The following is a 20,763-nucleotide window of genomic DNA, read 5'->3' as shown; positions in this document are numbered from 1 at the left end:
AGGGCCTCGCTCGTCTCGCCAACGAGGGGCGCTTCTGGGCTCCACCCTGCACCCATCCCTGTCCCAGCGACACTCCACTGGCGGGGCTGTCCGTCGTTCACGGTCGGGATGGCCATTGGTCCGGATTTGCGGCCGTTCAATCGGCGTCCGGTCGGTAACCCTGCCCAAAAAGGGCGATCCTGCAGGCACACGGGGGGTAGATCTCTGGGACACGCGCACTTGTGACCTCACCACAGGTTCGTCGGACACATCCAATACAGGCCGCATTCGGATGGGGGATGACGCATCATATGGTAACACAAATTTCTTCAAGCGCGACGGGTGAACAAACCATGTCCGACGATCGAATTTTATTCGCACACTCTGATCCCGTAAAACCTCCACAATATCAACGGGCCCCTGCCAGGGGTGGTGAAACTTCGGGGACGTTCCCACCGGCACCATGGGGCAGTGCAACCAGGCTTTATCTCCAACACTCCACGGCTCTCGTGGCTGCTGCCTGCCGTACAATCTTTCATTAGCGGCTTGTCATCGTGCCGTATTTTTCAATGCAGCCTCCCGGGCTTCCCTCAGACGGTCTAAAGCCACCTGCATTGGAGCAGGCACCGTCGTAGATTTCTCTCGCTTACGAATTCCCAATTTAACAATAGCCGGCGCTTCTGGTTCTCGTCCATACATTAGAAAAAATGGCGAGTACCCCGTTGAGGCATGCGGGGGCAATCTATACTCGGCCAGCGTCGCTGCAACATGCAGGTCCCAATCATCTTGAGCGGTGTTTACTTGGTGACAAAAGCATGGACGTCAGCGTCTTATGCAGCCGCTCGACCATCCCGTCAGTCTGCGGGTCGTACGGGGACGTCCGGATCTTTTTGGTCCCCAGCGAGTCACACACGTCTTTAATCAATTTCGATGAAAATTTCTGCCTTGGTCAGTAAGCAATTGTTCCGGGGCCCCCTTATATAAGACGTACCCTTTCAAGAAAGCCTCAGCGATCAACGTCGCTGACTGGTCTACTAGCAGCCAGGCCATCGGCCAACGAGTTAAGTATTCCACCCCGACAAGCAAATATTTGTGCCCTCGGGGGGTGACGGGGAACGGACCCAAAATATCTAGTGCCACAATTTCGTTCACTCTCGAAACTTGAATCGATTGCAATGGGACACGATATGGCCGTGCCGGCGCTTTCCTCCGCGCACATTCCTGGCACGCTTTTACATGCTGTTTCACATCATTAAACATTCCCGGCCAGTAAAATTCATTCCCCACTGTCAACGCGGTCTTCTTCTCCCCCAAATGCATCAATTTCTCATGTATCTCGTTAATGAGTTTCCCCCGCAACATCCTCGGGACAACAATACAAAATTTTTGCGCTTCCACATTCCAGCGAACAAGCAACCCCTCCGTCAACATCAAAAATGGGCGATCCTCCGATCCCCTTGAACGAGAGGCACGCAGCCTCATCCTGGTCAGCGAGGAATCCTCTACCTGCAGTTGCTTCCACTGTTTCAATGACAACCCCAACAATCCAATTTCTGCTCCAGGGATTATCCCTGGCACTCCCGAACCCGCTGCAGCGACCATTTGCGGAACCTCCTGCAGCGGTGGGCCGCAACGCAGCGAGCCCTCTGCGCACCGACACGTCTCAGCCGGTCGCGGCAACCTCGACAAAGCACCCGCGTTTACATGGCGCGTTCCTTTCCTATGTTGGATCGTGAAAGAGTACTCCTGGAGGGTCTCAAGCCAGCGAGCCATCTGCCCCGACGGCTGATCCACGCGCAGCGAGTACTGTAGTGCCGCGTGATCAGTGCGGATCAAAAATTCCCTGCCGTACAGATACAGTCGGTACTGCCGAACAAAATGGACAATCGCTACAATTCTCTACGCGTCACACAGTTTTTTGCTCCGCCGGCGATAACACCCGGCTGCCATATGCCACCACTCTCTCGACGCCATCAACCATTTGTGACAAAACCGCGCCTATGCCCGTATCACTGGCATCCATGTCAAGTATAAATCGCTTCGTAAAATCCGGGTATCCCAACGGTGGTGCGTCCGCCAGTGCGGCCCGCAACGCTTCAAACGATTTCTGTTCAGCAATCCCCCATTGAAACTTTACACCTTTCCCGGTCAGCGTATGCAATGGTCGAGCAATCGTGGCAAAATCCTTAACGAACCGCCGATAATACGATGCAAAGCCCACAAAGCTACGCACTTCCCCTGCTGTTTTCGGCACTGGCCATGTACGCACACAACTCGTCTTTTCCGGATCAGTGGCCACTCCTGACGCACTAACGACGTGCCCCAAATACTTCACCGATGTTCTCAACAATTGGCACTTCTGTGGTTTAAATTTCAATCCAGCGCGCCGCACTCTGCCAAAAATGGCGCGCAGCCGTTGCAAATGTTCATCGAAATTCCTACTGAAAACAATCACATCATCTAAATATATCAAACATGACTCCCACTGCAGGCCCGACAACACGAGTTCCATTAATCGCTGGAAGGTCGCCGGCGCTGAGTGGAGTCCCATCGGGAGCACGTTAAATTGATACAATCCTTGTGGTGTCCGAAATGCCGTTTTAGGTCTTGACTCTTTATCCAGGGCAATTGCCAAAAGCCCGACAACAAATCGAGGGTCGAAAAGATTCTGGCACCGGACAGGGCGTCCAGCAAATCATCAATTCGTGGAAGCGGGTATGCTTCCGCCACCGAAACTTTATTTAATTTCCGATAGTCAACACAAAATCGCATGGTTCCGTCACGTTTTTTAACAAGGACAATAGGGGCTCCCCACGGGCTGGACGATGGGGCGATAATATCCTGCTCTAGCAGTTCTTCAACAGATCGCCGAATACATTCTTTCTCAAGAGGACCTACACGATGCGAATTTAACCTGATCGGGGGTGCGTTCCCTGTGTCAATACGATGCTGCAACAACGTCGTTCGACCCACGTATTTCCCTGAACTGAACACATCCTTAAATTCCACTAGCAACGCATGCAATCTCGACCGTTGCACAGGCGATAACTCTGGGTTTTGTTCGTAAAGATCCCTTAATCATTCCGGATCGTCCTCCTCCCTTGACAACATTTCATCCTGCCCCGTAGCAAAACATGTTTTTGTTTCTGGACCCGGCGCACCCGTTGCGTGCGCCAACAGAGTGCCCCCTTGAATAACAACCTCTTCGTGCCCCGCGTTTACAATTTGAATGAAGGGATCACAATAAGTTGGTATTATAGTCAAAGCTCCTACCACGGTGGGCATTCTCGACACAGCATTTGAGGGTGTCAACAGCACTCCCTCCTGTAGCTCATCCCAAGGCAATTCCTTTAACCGTAGCGGTACCAATATTTGCGATGCAGGCGGGACGCGCACGGTGCGGCTCACCACGGCCTGCACCACAGCGTTCGCCACCGCAAATTTCGAAGGCGTCCCCAAAAATTTCATACATTTCCCCGACGGTAATTCCAAACAACCTTTTTCCACTGAAATCTTAATTGGCATCTTTTGCAAAAAATCCGTGCCCAACAAACACGGTACCGCCAAGGCCATTGAAACCAAAACACTTCCTGTCACAATAACCTCCCCAATTTGAATTGTCGCAACCACGCAGCCCATAATGCCCAAACTACCCCCGTTTGCCGCTACACATGGCCCTTCCACTGGCGCTAACGATCCAGGCGACGTCGGCAGCGACCGAAATGTTTGCAACGAAATGAGAGTTGCCGATGCCCCGGTATCCACAATAACCCGTACCATAACACCTTGAATACATGCCATCACATCCGACGATCCCGGCGCGGCCCCCAACACACGATGTACCAACGCGCCCCACATATCCCGGCTATGCGTACTGTCCGAACCCGATGAATACGGTTGAGATGACGCGGATGAGTGATGTGGATAGGGCGGCCGTGTATTGAATGCATCTCGACTCACCCGGGATCCTTGGTCTTGGGGGAACCACCCGCCGTAGTTGTTCGGCGTCCACGGAGGACCACCTCTTCGTCTCCAGCAGTCGCGGGCGAGATGACCCCTCCGCCCTCACTCGTAGCATGTCCGATGCACGCCGTCTCCATATGCCCCGGGACGACGCCGTCGGTCTCCGGTCGACACTCCGGCCGCCGCTGCCATCGGAGGCGCCTCGTCCACCACCACCGCCACCGTGCTCGCAGCCCCGGCAGGGTTCGTCAGCGACGGCTGCGCTACCGCCGCTGCTGGTTCGTCTCGTATATCAAGGTTGACTTGTATGTTCCTGGCGATCAGCAACGATGACACGTCGTCGTCATCATCCTTGTCCGGGAGCGACAAGACGACTTTCAGTTCCTTTGCCAGCTGTAACATCTTCTCTTGCAGCAGGGAGTCCCAGCCCTCCTCGTCCATCGCCGGGTACGCAACCTGGGCGAGGGCCAGCAAGGCGCTGCGAAATGCCAGGGGGGACTCCATGGCCTCCCGTTTCCTCTGTTGAAATCGACGTTTGGCGACCGACCGCGGCTCGTAGACCTTCCTCATTGCTGCAATAGCACCGTCCAATGTTTTTCTGACAGCGGCAGGGAGTCCGTTAAAAGTCGCCAAGGAGTCATCATCCAATGCCGTCGGCAGTGCTCGTAACGCGGCACTCTCCGTCCACTTCAGGGACTCGTAAGCCGCACGGAATCTTCGTATGAATGCCGTCCAATCTCCCACCTTGGCCTCAAATCGTTGTACGTGTAGCCGTCGTGGCGGTCCCTCCGACTGGTCGTCTTCGTCGTCATCTTCTTCCAACCGCTCCGGCTGAGCGGCAACCTCCGGTGGTGGACCCGGTACGGGTAGTTGAATGCGGTTCTCCGTCAAGAAGTTCTGGAATTCCTCCGACAACTTCTCCATTCTGGCCTCCCACTGGGTCATGAGGACTCGCCAATCCTCCGGCGATCCTGGGCCTTCAGCATCACCCGAACCGCTGTCACCGTCCAGAGTACTGCCGGCCATCTGGCCGGGCTGCAAATCGTCGTGTCGCTGTCGCCGCCCGAGTCCACTGGCACATTTCTCTTCTTTGCCGCTTTCCTTGACATCGTGGCGTGTTCCGTACTTTTTCTGACACCAAATGTAGTGCCGTGAATTCACTCGGACGACAACCGTCTCTTTTTCCGCCGTCACTTTTATTCCATCGTTCCGTACACAGTAATTCTCTCCGTGCTCCGCTAACTCGGACACTCCGATTTACTTCAGCATCGTCCGTGCATCCCCTTCCACACACAGTGCTTCTTCGCCTATCTCTTCACACACAGTGTCTTCCCTTCCACACACAGTGGTTCGTCTTCTATCACTTCCACACACAGTGGTTCGTCTTCTATCTATTCCACACACAATGGTTCATCGTCTATCTCCTCACACACAGTATCGCCGCTATCTCTTCACACGCAGTGACTTCCATCTATTCACACACAGTGACTCTATCTATCTCCGCTAACGCTGACTCTCCCTATCGCTATTTACTGTCTTTGGGGTCCGGCTCTCTATCTATTCTTCCCTAACATTTCCAGCTGTCTTCTCCGTATCTCTTCACCTCTCGCCAACAACTGCCCAGCAACAACTTCCCAGCAGCAACTCTCCAACAGCAACCACCAACAGCAACTCCCCTCCGTTCAAACCACCTCGCGTTTTATCCCCTCTCGCATTAGCCTTAATTAATTGCCACGTGGCTCGCTGGCCGTTTCCCGCCAGCCCGCACCTGTCCCCCTCATCAGACATTCCGACGCCACCACTTAACGCTAACAGCCTCTCGACCAATCACAGCCCTTGTGCCACGACTCCCTTAATTACTTGGGTTTGTTTACAGCACTTGCGACTCGACCACCTGTTCGACCTCGTGTGACCCGTTCTCCTTGTCTGTCTGTATGTACTGTACATGGCCAATTCCTATGCGCATTATCTACTCCACTACACCTTGAATAAAGGTGTCAGTTTTTGTGCCAGTTAAAAGGGTAAAATCTATTACTATAGGCCTGCCATTCATTCTCGGCAAGCTCTCCATCATAAATAGAAGACTGTAAGACGGTGCCCAGTGACAAAACTACGGCCCACATTGCAAATCACTGTGGCCTTGCGCTCCTTCAACGGAGGAACAGCAAAACTAAACGAATTCTCTCCTGAAGCCCCCTCTCGTGGAGAGCAGACCTCGACAAATTGGCATTTAGGTCCTGACCACATTTTCATCATACGCAGGGATGTAATAAACATTATTATAAACATTATTGTGTTATTTTATTTTATCAATTTATTATTTTATTCTCATTCTACGTGACTTTACCGAAAGAACCAAAGAAGATAGTTGATGCTTCCATGTCGTAATTACATTACATTGTGTCCATGCTGAAATTACATACAAATGCATGCATTCTTCATTTGAAGTGTCACATTGTATTATTGCTCTATAATTGTCATGCTTTTTAATGTCACGAGTGTATACCAATATATGTACATCTGTATCGAGAGCTCAACTCATGTTACGCTCTAATTAGGCTCACGATTCCAGGTTGTTCCATTTGCAATGAATAAAAAAACATTGCCACACGTTCAGCTTGTTACATTGCAAAAAGATGCAGGGGACGCTCGATCCCATGGGAACTTGGTGACAAATTGCTAATTGCTCAGGCTGCCAAGTTTCATGGGAGATCATTAGAGAATGCATAAAACTCACCCGGTCCACACAATCGTGAACATTGGCTCTTGCCACATCTTTAGGGATTGTTTTGATTAACAAAGCACCTCACAATTCGCTTGGCCAGCCCTTTACTTAATTACACGTATAATATGACAGTAGCGGACGTTACAACTTGTTACTTGATTACATCAAGTGTTGATTATATTCATACCAGGTAAGAGCAATTCATACGTAACATTAAGAAAAAGCAATTGTTATGCAAACTAGGGGCATGAGTGGCACGGTGGTTACCACACCGCAAGTTTATCCATCGGCCCGAGTTCAATTACAGTTGTAAGCTATATGTGTTCTCATATAATATGGTAGTTATTCTTTGGGTCTTTCGGTAAAGCCACGTAGATAGAAACAAATATGGTAGTTGCTTTCCTGAAGAACTGCGCGTTATGGAAACATCGCGTTATAACAACTTAAATGGTGGTAAATCACAATCCGCGATAACATGTGAGATGCGTATGCAAGCTGAACAAAGACTTGATGCACGTGGGTAGTATCCAGAAGCATCCCACCATGCATGATGCTACGCAGAACCAGCCATACATTCGCTTATTCCAACTCGCACGACGAAGTTCTGTTCACTCAACCGCGTTGTATACAATTTGCAGGAAAGCGCAGCGGGAAACTTAGGGATGGCGAACCAAGCGCGCTCGCAAAACCGTCACGTACCACTTGGTGCAGATTTCTTTTTTGGCGCTGCCGGTGTTTCTGTACTATGGCGAAAAACTCGTTCTTGATTATTATGACCAGTCACGTGGTGCAGAACCTCATGCTCAAGGTCCGAGTCCCATTGTGTATGGCTTACACGCTCGCGAGTTCAGAGAGACACTTGTAAGGGTGTTCTGTACCAATAGACGCGTTAGGGAGGTTAACAATCGACTCATTTTTCCCCGTTGTTCCATTTGACGATAGCGGAATAAGAAACGGCAAGTTGCGACAACCGGTGTCCCTCGATTTACGAACGTTCGGCTCACGACATTTGGCGCTCACGCAATCACTCTTTGGTTCTATTCGGTAAAGTCACGTAGGTCAAAAAATAAAATAACAAAAATCACGACGTTTTGGCCACAACACAAGCGGCCTTCATCAGGTGAAGGGACCGTGCTGTCATGAGGACAGCGTTGGAGTGAAAACAGCCAAGCCCAGGTCGCGTCCTTTAAGCCGTGTGAGAGGAAGCAAAACGCTTTGACAAAGGAATTAGCTCACGCAATTGTACAAATTACGGACACTTTTCGATTCACGAAATCGATTTTCCGCGTGAACGAAATTTCACACTGCACGTGTCACCGGATCAATCGAGAACAGGCCGTGAGGCTGCGTCATCCATCCGCTAGAGAGTCTCAGCATCCCTACAGCACGTCAACTTTCCAGTCATTCCAACATGCAGAGATTTTTACGAGTTATAGTAATAAGTTTTACCCTTTTAACTGGCACAAAAACTGACACCTTTATTCAAGGCATCATGTTTGCAATAACCACAACACAAGCAGTCAAAATGCAAACAAAAGAGACAACTCTCATAATAATATGCACTGTCCTTGAATTTGATTGGTTCACACCCGAGACAGCTTTTCTTAGAGCCTAGTCTCCATTGGTGTTGGACCAGAAGACGCCAAAAGGCGTACAACTCAAAAACAGCGCACTATCAGAGTATTGAGGTGCTTGGGGTGAGCATTTACATTATGAGACCTCATTTGCCAGTAACAAGATATAGGAAGAGGTTTTACCCTTTTAACTGGTTAATTTTTTTTCGTCTTCGCTTTAACTTTAATATACATTTGTTTGGTATTTGTGTTCTCTATTGTAGTTTTTGTTGCGCTGTGACAAGCGATATAGGTGTGTACTTTACTGGTAGTAACGAAGTTGTAAACTGAGTGTACCAGCCTGCAATAGATTAATGTGTCCGTCCGTCCGTCCCCTTTCAATACTTTAACGAAGTGAAATCTCGTGCTGTTGGGGTGTAAAATCAGCAATAGACAGCGCAGAGACTGGTCCTACCAGCCCACCCTGCAGGGACCTGTTTTTAGGTTAGGAGTAGAGTTGGAGTGGCCGTCCGAAACGGATCCCGAAAATTAAATGAAAGTGGGAAAATCGTTAAATTTACGCAGTTTCGCTTTCCACGTGTTTTAAGTCCTTTTTTTTGTTTAAGAACGGCATCCCTTTTGTAAATCGAGGGACCTGGAATGATGTGCAAGTACAAAATAACAAAGAAACTGACATTTGTCAAACACATTGCCCTAAAGAGGATGAACTTGAGTTTCAGGAATTGCTCATTGCTAAACTGCCATAGAATGGCTTTGCATTTTAGTGGCAATGCTATACAGCCAGAAATATTCCCACTTCCTCCGATTGTGGCCGATGTTAATGACCAAATATTACATTGAAATCATTGTGATAGCTATTTTTACAGGCAAGGTTATTTCATGAATTCATGATTAACTGTTTTTTTCCCGTTTTGCACAAGTGAAAATAATTTATGAAAATTAATGGTTCACATCTTTACACGCAATACGCTTACATAATAATGTTGCCGTGTATAGTGTGCTATAAAATGTCACACGCATGCTTGTAAATCATCTCAGATTTAATTAAACGATTGTTTTGCATTATAGCATATCCGCCCTCATCACTGAACCGCCAACAAAGAGTTTTGTCAGTTTAACACGTGGGCTTTCGCGACCAATATCATCCATAATTTATAGTTTTTTGGGGGTTAGATTGCATAAGCAGGAGGATTTATCCACAAATCTGGCTATCGCCAGATAAGGCTTGTTGTAATTACTAGCGAAACGTCGTACTCAGATTGTAAATGTTGTGATTGTGCGCTCCAACACACCGATGTGCTGTACCAGTAACGAATTGGCACGTTCTGTTCACGTGACAAACCTTACTTATTGGCTTTGTTGGGTGGTGGCAGGTTTAACGACACAACATTTATATATTGACGCGATCTAACGCAAAAAAATCTGTATTATGGGATGATATTGGTCACGAAAGCCTACGACGTGTTAAACCAAATACAAGGCAGTTTACTTTTTGATTTAAAGCTTTCGTGACTGCAGGGATTAATGTTCTTGGTTCTTTCGGTAAAGTCACCACGTAGAAGGGAAACAATAAAATAATAAAAATATAAAACAATAAAATTCTCACGACGTTTCGACTGCAACACAAGCAATCATCATCAGGTGTGAAAACCACAGCAAGAAAATTTGAAAAAAGTTGCGTTTGTTTTTAACGTTTACGGTGACTTTCAGACCGCATCCATTATTTTCGTTTCCCCCCCTCCTCTTTTCCGAACATAGATGGACTCGTCCATCTGAATCACTGCCAAATCGCTCTCCGTGGTGCTATCGTTAAAAATAACTGCCATTTTTTTCAAATTTTCTTGCTGTGGTTTTCACACCTGATGATGATTGCTTGTGTTGCAGTCGAAATGTCGTGAGAATTGTACTGTTTTATATTTTTATTATACTGGTAGGAACGAAGTTGTAAACTGAGTGTACCAGCCTGCAATAGATTAATGTGTCCGTCCGTCCGTCCCCTTTCAATACTTTAACGAAGTGAAATCTCATGCTGTTGGGTGTAAAATCAGCAATAGACAGCGCAGAGACTTGATATGTCTTATTGCACCCAACATTTGGAAGTAACAATGTAATAAAATTGCGTTCCTACCAGCCCACCCTGCAGGGACCTGTTTTTGTTGTGTCCCTTCTACGTGGTGACTTTACCCAAAGAACCAGGAATACAAGGCAGTTTGTTCATATTATTTAAATCACGTACAATTTGTCAATCAATTCCATAAACAAAATACGAAGTATTTTCTTGCTTACATAAAAAGCATCGAGTGACTCTCATCACCAATGCCAGCAACCAAACAAGGTGAAATTTCCACATTCCCATAATGGGGGGCTACGTTTGTTCACAGGATGAAAACTTTTCAATCATCATCTGCAGCAGCAGCTATGCCCAAATAACCCAGAATGTACCCGATCTAGTCAAATCCTGGAAGATAATCAGGTTTTAACTTGGATGTTGCTGGCGCAGTGCTGACCACACGCATAGCAGGTTGGCATGGGCAGCTGCAGGGGTGCAAGGTGGTCAGCTGAAGGATCCATTGTTGTACTGTACTTATATGCTCTACTCGCACTTGTGCCCATCCATTGTGTCCCGCTTTCTGTCTCGCAGCGAAATTCCCAACGTGTGCGATTGTTACATTTGATTTGTCAGTGAGTTCCGTTCCTGATCATTGTTTCAGATCACTCGCAAGACAATTGAGAGATGGACATTGGAAGGCCTTCTTCCAGAAGCGGATAGAGAATGACTTTGATGATAAGTCATTTGACTCTCAATTCTATTTCACATTTGCTTGGTTATGGTATTTACTAAAATGCAAAATAACCCTCGAAGCTTTGTTTATCATTCAAATAATTTGAAACGAGCATGAAAACCAAGATTTTGCTGCATATTGTTTTATTTGCATGTTTCATTTATAGGCTGCTATATACTGGTGGGGAGGTGGAAAGGGAGAAGTGGGGGGGGGGATTGGGAGGATTTGTGTGCTGGGGGGTGGGCAGAAGCTTGTGCAAGCTGTTTTTTCTACATAACTCAATTTACTTTCTTTCATTTGTCAAACTTGCAACATTTAAATTGTTGATTTAAAGCTTTCGTGACTGCAGGGATTCATATTCTTGGTTCTTTCGGTAAAGTCACCACCACGTAGAAGGGAAGACAATAAAATAATAGAGAATTTTATTGTTTTATATTTTTATTATTTTATTGTTTCCCTTCTAGCGAGAATTTTATTGTTTTATATTTTTATTATTTGATTGTTTCCCTTCTACGTGACTTTACCGAAAGAACCAAGAATTTGCAACATTTAGTTGATATACTAAGCGACCTCTCGCGGTCTTTACATAACGTCTTGACATGTAACCTACTCCGATCATTTGTCCCCAAGTTAAAATCGCCCTAAATGCATGGAAATAATTTGACACAGCACCCACGACCACTGAAAATAAGAATGCTTGATTAAAGCACTGATGTGCGTTTATTGTTGTAACTGTTGACGATGAAAAAGAAGCAATCCGAGCACAAAGCAACACATGGATGCACATGCAATCAGGGAATCATGTCGCAGCTCCGATTATAGCACGGTTGGCTACGTACGGTGTGAAAGACGTTCTCCACGCATACTAAATTTAATTTCACATTTGTAACGTATTTGTTGCGCAAGGTGAAAAAAATATTAACAGATGTGCACACGTATGTATTAGAATGTGAATCAATTATTGCATTATCCAGTTCATATCATGTACTCGGCAATGACACACAATGTTTGCTTTGTGATTGTATATTATGGATATTTTTTGGTCTATAATACGGTATCTTCCTCCACATTTTCAATAAGCTAAGCAATGAGAGATCAGCACATATAAATCATTAAAAGATCATTGTTTACCCAAGCTCATATTTAGTGTATCGTGATGTTGATGAAGATATATTATTGTTGTTACATGCAAGTGCTGTTGCTGAACAACTGAGAGATCAAAACAATGTCAATTAGCAAATTAATCTCCTGAACAACACCATATGGTGGGACCAGAATTATTTGTAAAGTAACCATTGTTAACAGGCATGGCAGTCAAAGAATGTAACGCATCAGTTGGGAGATGGAGCAATGAAATCAGCTCGTGTGCAGGTCATAGTTGGATTATTACATCATAGCATCGTCAAAGGTGGTGGGTTGGGGAGGCCTCCATTCATTGACCATGGCTGATGATGATGACGATGATGATATATAAAGGTGTCTCAGTTTTATTTTTGTATTATTTTCCATTAAAAAAAGTAAATACTGCATATCAACATTGTCGTCGTCATCATCATCAAGTAACATAGTATTGTATTTCTAAATCATTATGGTGATGTAAAAATAACACTTTTGCTGCACAGGAAAATTGTGTGAATTGCTCAATGCAACCTATGAACAAAAATGCATCTTGGAAAAACGCTTTGAACCTGGTAGAATATAATTAGAGACCAAAGCATCCCACAAGGAAAAATGCATTCTTATAAAATGGGATTAGCAATGATTTTTAGCCAAGGAATTTTATTTCACTCAATAGCTTACTTATCCGGTGACAGGTACAGTGAGGGAAAAAAGTATTTGATTCCTTGCTGATTTTGTACGTTTGCTCACTGATAAAGAAATTATCAGTCTATAATTTTAATGGTAGGTGTATTTGAACAGTGAGAGACAGAAAAACAACAAAAAAATCCAGAAAAACGCATGTTAATGTTATAAATTAATTTGCATTTTAATGAGGGAAATAAGTATTTGACCCCCTCTCAATTAGAAAGATTTTTGGCTCCCAGGTGTCTTTTATACAGGTAACGAGCTGCGATTAGGAGCACACTCTTAAAGGGAGTGCTCCTAATCCCAGCTTGTTACCTGTATAAAAGACACCTGTCCACAGAAGCAATCAATCAATCAGATTCCAAACTCTCCACCATGGCCAAGACCAAAGAGCTCTCCAAGGATGTCAGGGACAAGATTGTAGACCTACACAAGGCTGGAATGGGCTACAAGACCATTGCCAAGCAGCTTGGTGAGAAGGTGACAACAGTTGGTGCGATTATTCGCAAACGGAAGAAACACAAAAGAACTGTCAATCTCCCTCGGCCGGGGGCTCCATGCAAGTTCTCACCTCGTGGAGTTGCAATGATCATGAGAACGGTGAGGAATCAGCCCAGAACTACACGGGAGGATCTTGTCAATGATCTCAAGGCAGCTGGGACCACAGTCACCAAGAAAACAATTGGTAACACACTACGCCGTGAAGGAAATCCTGCATCGCCCGCAAAGTCCCCCTGCTCAAGAAAGCACATATACATGACCATCTGAAGTTTGCCAATGAACGTCTGAATGATTCAGAGGACAACTGGGTGAAAGTGTTGTGGTAAGATGAGACCAAAATGGAGCTCTTTGGCATCAACTCAACTCGCCGTGTTTGGAGGAGGAATGCTGCCTATGACCCCAAGAACACCATCCCCACCGTCAAACATGGAGGTGGAAACATTATGCTTTGGGGGTGTTTTTCTGCTAAGGGGACAGAACAACTTCACTGCATCAAAGGGACGATGGACGGGGCCATGTACCGTCAAATTTTGGGTGAGAACCTCCTTCCCTCAGCCAGGGCATTGAAAATGGGTCGTGGATGGGTATTCCAGCATGACAATGACCCAAAACACACGGCCAAGGCAACAAAGGAGTGGCTCAAGAAGAAGCACATTAAGGTCCTGGAGTGGCCTAGCCAGTCTCCAGACCTTAATCCCATAGAAAATCTGTGGAGGGAGCTGAAGGTTCGAGTTGCCAAACGTCAGCCTCGAAACCTTAATGACTTGGAGAAGATCTGCAAAGAGGAGTGGCACAAAATCCCTCCTGAGATGTGTGCAAATCTGGTGGCCAACTACAAGAAACATCTGACCTCTGTGATTGCCAACAAGGGTTTTGCCACCAAGTACTAAGTCATGTTTTGCAGAGGGGTCAAATACTTATTTCCCTCATAAAAATGCAAATACATTTATTACATTTTTGAAATGCTTTTTTTTCTGGATTTTGTTGTTATTCTGTCTCTCACTGTTCAAATAAACCTACCATTAAAATTATAGACTGACCATTTTTTTGTCAGTGGGCAAACGTACAAAATCAGCAGGGGATCAAATACTTTTATCCCTCACTGTACATTGTTATTAAAGGCAATGCATCCTATTGTTATAGTTACATTGTTATTGAAGACAATTCATCATATTGTTATAGTTACATTGTTATTTAAGACAATGTATCCTAGTGTTATAGTTACAATGTTATTGAAGACAATGGATCATATTGTTATAGTTACATTGTTATTGAAGACAATTCATCATATTGTAATAGTTACATTGTTATTGAAGACAATGCAACCTATTGTAATAGTTACATTGTTATTGAAGACAATGTATCCTAGTGTTATAGTTACATTGTTATTAAAGACAATGCATCATATTGTTACAGTTACATTGTTATTAAAGACAATGCATCCTAGTGTAATAGTTACATTGTTATTGAAGACAATGCATCATATTGTTATTATCAGAGCCATGTGTGTTTGCATGTTCACCCATTCACCCACCACTCACCCACGCACTTAGTCACCCACCATCGCCCCACTCTCCCCCCACTCTCCCCCCACCCTCCCCCCACTCTCCCCCCACTCTCCCCCCCCACCCCCACTCTCAGCTTCTTCTCCTTAGCGATTCTCTCCGCCCTGAGCGCTGCCACCTGGACAGGTGACAGCGGCGTCTCGTAGCTGATACCGCTGCAACAACATCAACAACATCAACAACACCATCAATAACATGAACAACATCAAAAACACCATCAACAACACTATCAATACCATCAACAACATCAACAACATCAACACCATAAACAACACTATCAATAGCATCGACACCATCAACACGATCAACAACATCAAAACCATCAACAACACCATCAACAACACCATCAACAACATCAACACCATAAACAACACCATCAATACCATCATCAACACCATCAACACCATCAACACCATCATCAACACCATCATCAACACCATCAACACCATCACCATCAGCGGTGTGGGGTGCTCACCTCTCCGACGGCACCGACACATGCTTGGGATTCTTCTGGAAGAGATTTGTCCCCAACCTGAAAAGAGCGCAGCACACACACACACAGTCACACACACACAAAGTCACACACACGCACGCAGACACACACACACACACGCACGCAGACACACACACATGCACAGACACACACACGCACGCACGCAGACGCACACACGCACGCACACAGACACACACACATGCACAGACACACACGCACACGCACGCAGACACACACACATGCACAGACACACGCACGCAGACACACACACATGCACAGACACACACACACACGCACGCAGACACACACACATGCACAGACACACACGCACGCAGACACACGCACACGCACGCAGACACACACATGCACAGACACACGCACGCAGATTCACAGACATGCACAGACACACGCACGCACGCAGACACACACACACGTAGACACACGCATGCGCACGCACGCACACGTAGACACACGCACACGCACGCACGCACAGGCGACGTCAGAGGGGGCGGGTGAGTGAGTGGATGAGCGGGGGGTGGGTGAGTTTGTGGGTGAGTGAGTGGGTGAGTGGGCGAGTGAGTGGGTGAGTGGGTGAGTGAGTGGGTGGGTAGGCGAGTGAGTGGGTGAGTGAGTGGGTGGGTGAGTGGGTGGAAGAGTGTGTGGGTGGGTGGGCGGGTGAGTGGGCGGGTGAGTGAGTGGATGAGTGAGTGAGTGGGTGGGTGGGTGGGTGAGTGGGTGGGTGAGTGGGTGAGTGAGTGGGTGGGTGGGTGGGTGAGTGGGTGAGTGAGTGGGTGGGTGGGTGAGTGGGTGGGTGGGTGGGTGAGTGGGTAGGTGAGTGGGTGGGTGAGTGAGTGAGTGGGTGAGTGAGTGGGTGGGTGGGTGGGTAGGCGAGTGAGTGGGTGAGTGAGTGGGTGGGTGAGTGGGTGGAAGAGTGTGTGTGTGGGTGGGTGGGCGAGTGGGTGGAAGAGTGTGTGTGTGGGTGGGTGGGCGAGTGAATGGGTGAGTGAGTGGGTGGGTGAGTGGGCGGGTGAGTGAGTGGATGAGTGATTGAGTGGGTGGATGAGTGGGTGAGTGGATGAGTGAGTGAGTGGGTGGGTGAGTGGGTGAGTGTGTGGGTGGGTGGGCGAGTGAGTGAGTGGGTGGGTGGGTGAGTGGGTGGGTGAGTGGGTGAGTGAGTGGGTGGGTGGGTGAGTGGGTGAGTGAGTGGGTGGGTGGGTGAGTGGGTAGGTGAGTGGGTGGGTGAGTTGGTGAGTGAGTGAGTGGGCAGGTGAGTGAGTGGGTGGGTGAGTGAGTGGGTGGGTGAGTGGGTGAGTAAGTGAGTGGGTGAGTGAGTGAGTGGGTGGGTGAGTGAGTGGGTGAGTGAGTGGGTGGGTGAGTGGATGAGTAAGTGAGTGGGTGAGTGAGTGGGTCGGTGAGTGAGTGAGTGAGCGGGTGAGTGAGTGAGTGGGTGAGCGAGTGAGTGGGTGGGTGAGCGTGCGGGCACCCACACGGGTTTGAGTGACATCCTGCGCTTGGCAGCGCTGCTCCGCGCCAGCTCAAACTTGGCAGAGAAGAGCTCCGTCTGAGCCGTGTGCTCGTCCTGCGCGAAGATCTGGCTGGTGCACAGCGGCTGCCTGCTCTTCGTCTACGCGGGGAGGGAGGGGAGGGAGGGGGAGGGAGGGAAGCAGTCAAATGATCATCACCACCACCACCATGAGACCCACTACAGCCATCATCATCGCCGCCATCATCATCACCACCACCATGAGACCCACTACAGCCATCATCATCGCCGCCATCATCATCACCACCACCACCATCACCATGAGACCCACTTAGCTCACCTGCTCACCCGCTCACTCGCCTACTCACCGGCTCACCCGCGGCTCGCTCGCCCGCTCACCCACCCACCCACCCGCTCACCCACTCACCCACCCACCCGCTTGCCCGCCTGCCCACTCACCCACCCATCCGCTCACCCACCCGCTCGCCCACTCACCCACCCGCTCACCCACTCACCAGCGGCTCGCTCACCAGCCACTCACCTTGTAGACGCCTTTGGTCTTCTGCTTCTTCTTGGGGTGGAAGTCGTGGAGGAGCTGGGGGAGACATTGAAGGCACGAAGACGGTCAGCAGCTCACCACCACCGTCACCATGGTGATGGTGAGCTCACCACCACCATGGTCACAGTCAGCTCACCATCACCGTCAGCTCACCATCACCATGGTGACAGCTCACCATCACCGTCAGCTCACCATCAGTATGGTGACAGTCAGCTCGCCACCACCGTCACCATGGTGACAGTCAGCTCACCATCACCGTCACCATGGTGACAGTCAGCTCACCATCACCGTCACCATGGTGACAGTCAGCTCACCATCACCGTCACCACGGTGACAGTCAGCTCACCATCACCATCACCACGGTGACAGTCAGCTCGTCACCACCATCACCGTCACCACGGTGACAGCTCACCATCACCGTCACCACCACCACTGTCACCATGGTGATAGTCAGCTCACCCACTCACTCACCCAGCCACCCATTCACCCACCCACCAACCCACTTACCCACCCACCCCCCCACCCAGCCACCCACTCACCCACTCACTAACCCACCCACTCACTCACCCACCCACTCACCAAACCACCCACCCACCCATCCACGCCTCACTCACTCACCCACGCAGCCACCCACCCACCCACCCACTCACCTATGCACCCACTCACTCACCCAGCCACCCACTCACTCACTCACTAACCCACCAACCTACCCACTCACCCATTCACCCACCAACCCACTTACCCACCCACCCCCCCACTAGCCACCCACACACCCACTCACTTACCCACCCACCCCCCCACCCAGCCACCCACCTTGCCCTCCTCGCGTGGCACCACAACGGCCTCGTAGCGCGAGCGGCAGTGCTTGGGTGAGCGGTAGACGCGGCTCACCACGTTCACCACATCGCTCACCAGCTCCCAGTTGGGGGTGTGCGCCGGGGACACCAGGGCCAGGTTCAGCGGCAGCTCCAGCAGCTGTTGGATCGCCTGGTGAGGAGACACGGAGGGAGGGGGGGGTTGGTGGGTGGGTGAGTAGTTGGGTGAGTGCGTGGGTGGGTGAGTGGGTGGGTGAGTGAGTGAGTGGGTGAGTGGGTGGGTGAGTGGGTGGGTGGGTGAGTGGGTGAGTGGGTGGGTGAGTAGTTGGGTGAGTGGGTTGGTGGGTGAGTGAGTGGGTGAGTGAGTGGGTGGGTGGGTGAGTGGGTGAGTGGGTTGGTGGATGAGTAGTTGGGTGGGTGAGTGGGTTGGTGGGTGAGTGGGTGGGTGAGTGGGTGGGTGGGTGAGTGGGTGAGTGAGTGGGTGGGTGAGTGGGTGGGTGGGTGAGTGAGTAGTTGGGTGGGTGAGTGGGTTGGTGGGTGAGTGGGTGGATAAGTTTGTGTGCGTGTGTGTCTGTGGTCCGGCATGCCTAAACAGCTTTTGTTCTGCCGGATAGAGGGGGCTAAACGGGCACGGCCCGGGCCAGAGAAGAGATGGAGTGACATGGTACAGGAGGACGTGGAGCTGAGTGGACTTGCCGATGACTGGTACCAGTAGTTTCAAGATCGGATATGTTGTTGAAAGTGGTTGTGCAATTGGCGGTTTGGAGTGTCCGTCTAAGAAATGGGCTCTGAATTTGAGGTACTTCTGCTCCATTCTAATATTCGGTGGTTATCCCGGGGACAGGTGCTGAATCGTGTTTTTGCCATGCGTGTGGAATTAGCCCTGTTTTTGCAAGAGCACCAACACTGCCATGCAGATTGCTTCAAAAATCCTGAGTTCATTCTCATTTTAGCGTACATGGCTGATATATTCGCAGCTCTTAATCATCTCAATCAGCAGATGCAGGGTGGTGGAGTCAATATCATGGAAGCGGAAGAACACCTGAAGGCTTTTCAAAAAAAGCTACCGTTATGGAAACGACGAACAGAGAACAATAACTTCGCAAACTTCCCGCTTCTGGACGACTGTGCAAGTAAGATCGAAGATGTGTCTGGAATCGGAGATATTTCTGTATCCACGGAACTGAAGCAAACAATTACCACGCACTTAGATGAGCTTGCAAAGTCTCTCGACGGATATTTCCCTACAAGAGAGTCATATCCAGCATGGGTGAGACAGCCGTTCACGTTTGCTGTTGAAACAGATGTCAATGATGAATTCCTCGACGAAATCATTGAAATTCAGCAGAGCCAGGTTCAACAGCAACTCTTCAGAACAACAACGCTCTCAACGTTTTGGTGTCGACAAATGAACAAGTATCCAGTTATTGCTAAGAAAGCCCTGGATTTTTTTATACCATTTGTTACAACATATCTTTGTGAGCAATCCTTTTCGAGGATGCTGGACATAAAAACGAAGAAAAGGAACAGACTTTGCTGTGAAAATGACATGAGAGTGGCACTTGCCAAGGTGAAGCCACGCATATCTGAACTGATCTCTCAAAGGCAACAGCAGAAGTCACATTGATTTCCAGGTATGTAATTTGTTGTGAGTTTATGCATTGTGTTGGTTTTATTCTTTGAACAAGGTAATGTTCATGCACGGCTCATTTTGTGTACCAGTAAAAAACATATCTATGTCTTGAATTTGAAAAAAATCACATTTTATTTTTCACTAAAGAGGGGTTCGGTGAATGCGCATATGAAACTGGTGGGGTTCGGTACCTCCAACAAGGTTAAGAACCACTGGTCTAAGGCTTTGATGGTCTTCCAAAGTTTTGATGAGTTTTGGTGGTGTTCAAAATATTCGACAAACTCGTGCCAGCGTTCCCTGTTTTGGCTTGATTGATTAGCGTTGTGATTTCAATAAACTCCGTTGGTTTATTAGCGTTGAGGCTTGTTTAGGGAGGCAGGGAAGGTGTTGCTTGCAGCAACCCCCCAGCGACGGTGTGCTTGGTGGTAGTCGCGATGATGTTTCTGAAATTCTTTTCAGAGTTATTTGGGGATGTGTGGCTATGGTTGATGTTGTCGGTGAATAATTATTCTGAACCATAAGTGAAAAGTGGCCAGTTTCCTTTTTTAAAGTTGTAATACAAGCGGTTTTTAGGATTTAAATGTAGATTTAAAGCTTCCGTGACTGCAGGGATTCATATTCTTGGTTCTCTCGGTAAAGTCACCACCACGTAGAAGGGAAACAATAAAATAATAAAAATATTTTAAAAAAATCATTCTCACAACATTTGCAATCATCATTAAAAAAACGCCACTTTTTTTTTTCAAAATCTTCTCGCTGTGGATTTCACACCTGCTGATGATTGCATGTTTGTTTAGCAATCGAAACGTCGTGAGAATTTTATTGTTTTATTATTTTATTATTTCTCTTCTACGTGACTTTACCGAAAGCATCGAGTGAACGGT

This window comes from Petromyzon marinus, unplaced genomic scaffold (assembly GCF_048934315.1).
Source record: "Petromyzon marinus isolate PM22_M1 ecotype Great Lakes invasive population unplaced genomic scaffold, UKy_Petmar_22M1.pri1.0 PM_G_Scaffold_10, whole genome shotgun sequence".
NCBI lineage: Eukaryota > Metazoa > Chordata > Hyperoartia > Petromyzontiformes > Petromyzontidae > Petromyzon > Petromyzon marinus.
The sequence above is the reverse complement of the archived record's forward strand: the minus strand, read 5'-3'. Positions refer to the sequence as shown.